Source organism: Penaeus vannamei, chromosome 43 (assembly GCF_042767895.1).
Source record: "Penaeus vannamei isolate JL-2024 chromosome 43, ASM4276789v1, whole genome shotgun sequence".
In the NCBI taxonomy this organism is placed as follows: Eukaryota; Metazoa; Arthropoda; class Malacostraca; order Decapoda; family Penaeidae; genus Penaeus; species Penaeus vannamei.
The window spans coordinates 25575068-25578041 of NC_091591.1; positions in this window are offsets into that span (position 1 = coordinate 25575068).

A 2974-nucleotide genomic window follows, 5' to 3' on the forward strand; every position below is an offset into this window, starting at 1 on the left:
AGGCACTTGACCTTAATTCAGCTGATCCTCATGAAAGCACTTCATGTGTCTGTGTTGCATCAAGTTAATCAAAACATTTTTTTTTCGTAATGTGCATTGCTTCCTGAACGAGGATTTGAGGTCCGGGTTATGAAACAGAAGCAAAATCAAATAACACGAAACGCGCCGCACCAATATCGTAGTAACTCGCTTCGTTTTGACAGCCATTTCACTTTCCATAAAACACCCCGTTCGGTGGCATAAAATACTATACTGGGAATTATTTCTTCTCGTGTACATTTGGAAATCATACAAAATAGTCCTGCATTACTTATGAATCAATCTCAGGCGATATTTCTCTGTCCCCGTTTCAAAAAATATACTAATCACACATTTAGTGGTAAAATATACTAATTTCCACAAACATTTCATGCGAACTAATATCTGCTTTTAGATCAGCGAAACTACCGCACCATGTGAGCATAAAAGTAAAATGGCTGCATTTGAATTATTCAGATAAACAAAATCCGTTTTTGTTGGGCATCGACTTTCTCTGATCAACATTCTCTTGGCTTTCATAACCTTTAAAATTGGTAACAAAACAAAGCATTATATAAAATCTACATGTTTCCGCTTCCTCTTTTCCCGCTTTCCTCTTCTCTCTTTCATCCCTCTTTCGTGAACCGAAATGACTGAGCGCGTCCGGCGCCTCCGAACGGCGTCAATCATGACTAAACGGTTCGGTTTCCGGGCTCCGTCTGCGGAGGTCGAGCGCCAGCCAGCGGGGCCGCCGAGTGTTAGCCGGCCACAGCGCGGGTGTCACGGCCTGTGAAAGGTGACTGGCGCAACGAGGTGAATGAGAGCGAGTCGCAAAAAAGTCAACAGTGACTAGTGTGTTTAAGATAATAGTGCTAAAAAGATATAACAAAAGTAACAAAGAAACATGGTGCAGCGACAAGCGAGAGTAATAAAACTGCACGAAAAAACTGTATTAAAGCTATATTGCCCGCCGAGAACAAAGCAATGAAGGCGAAATGAAAGCGACAGCGAGAGCGAGTGCGAAAGAGACCAAAGAAAGGCCGCCCCTGTCGCGACGGCTGTCGAATCTGGGCGCGGATTAGACCAACGCCTGATTAGACAGCCTTCCATCGCCTCCCACATCCAGACGCCTTGTTCAATTCCCTTCGACCTACACACATGTACACAATTCTTTCCACGTGAAACCGAGAGAAAATGCCCGAGCCAAGAGCAAAAACCGAAGCCACGTCAAACGGAGCTGCCGACAAGCCAGCTGGCCGACGACAAAAATGGCAGGCGGCATTCGGCCAAGGCGGCGTGGCCGGCCAGCGGACCCGTTTCGTAATGCGGCGGATTGCGCTGGGAGAGGCAGAGGTCCATCACATTACGGCACGAAAAGGGAGAGATGAAAATAGCTCTGACAATAGTGATGAGGAAAAATCAGAGTTTGATAACTTAAAGAGTTCAAATTGCCCTTCCCCCTTCCTCCTCCCCCAGATTAAGTTCAAGCTCGTGTCTGCCAAATTATCTAATCCTTTACATAAGCAACAGGAAACAGCGGCGGAGAGGGCGCGCGTGCGGGGAAGGCGCAGGAGCGCAAGGGCTCCTTTCCCGGCGTCGCTCTTTCCCTCGCCGCTCACGGACATCCGCATCGGGGGCAGAGCAACGAAAACGTCATATTCCATAACAGCTTTATTATAAGGCCGAAAAAAGCGACCGCTTGCCGTTATTGGCTATTACCCAACACAATTAAGTCTGATGAAACGGCAATTAATTAGCTTTTTTGCGACAATGGTACCTTTGTGACTACCGAGTCGCCATAAAGGCTGCACGACCTGATTACGGCGTGCACAGCAGGTGCATGGGGGTGGGAAGTACACGATGGGAGCTCGATTCCATGGCGGCGGATGGAACAGTGAGAAGGCGAATTATGCTCCCGTGGCAAATCCTCTGCCGCGCCATCCCCTCCAAGTTCCTGTCGCTTTCTTGCAACCGCAAAAAGCTGCTTTACGTTTCGCCCGACTATCCTTGCGAGGCAGAGCGGGAAACGAGTAATGAGTCAGTAAGTCATGATTCATCCAGGAGTGGGTAATGGAGGCTGTTATCATCGCTTACTCGACGGCGACACTCCTACTTTCATTCCGAAAGAGAGAGAGAGAGAAAGGGAGGGAGGGAGGAAGATAAATAGGTACACAGCTAGAGAGATAGACAGGTAGAAAGAGAGAGAACGAAAACAGAAAAGGAAAAAGGCAGACTCAAAAAGCAGAGGCAACGGGGTCGGCGCCCATACAAACCCGCCCCTTCCTAACTACTCCTGCACCCTCGCCACGCTCTAACCGCCGCAAGGGCCCCACACTTCCCCGTTCACCCTCGCCTTCCCGCCTCATACTCCTGCTACTACTCTCTATCACTCTAAGCATTTGATTAAACCAATGCAAACTCGTCCTGATTAAATCTCTCCAGGTATATGCAAACTCATTTAAACCACGGCGGTAACGTCGTGGCTTGCGCCTTCATCGCTTAAACACACAGTCAGGATCTTATCCAATTAGATTAAGCTCTGTCGTCACACACACGAGCGCACACCTGGCTGTTTTTTACCAGCCTAATCAGTGGCATCGGACAAGCATATAGTATCAAGAAGAAAAAATACTACAAAAACACAAATAAATTCTAAAAAATACAAGATAAAACTATATCAAAAACATAAAAAGTAGAACTAGACCATCCTATCAAAATAATGAAGATAAAAAGAGAAATATATGAATAAAAAGTGCAGCTGGTTCTCCGAGCAGCACGAGCAGGTGTATGCAGCGTGCGTCGAGGCTGCCCTACGAGGCCGAACCACAGCAGACACACAGCACGAGGGGAGGAAGCAGGGAGGAGATGAAACATTAATAAAATGGGCAAAGAATACGAGCAGGAGGGTTGTTAAAGGATAAGGGGAGGGGGTGGAAGGGTGGAACGAAGGCTAAAA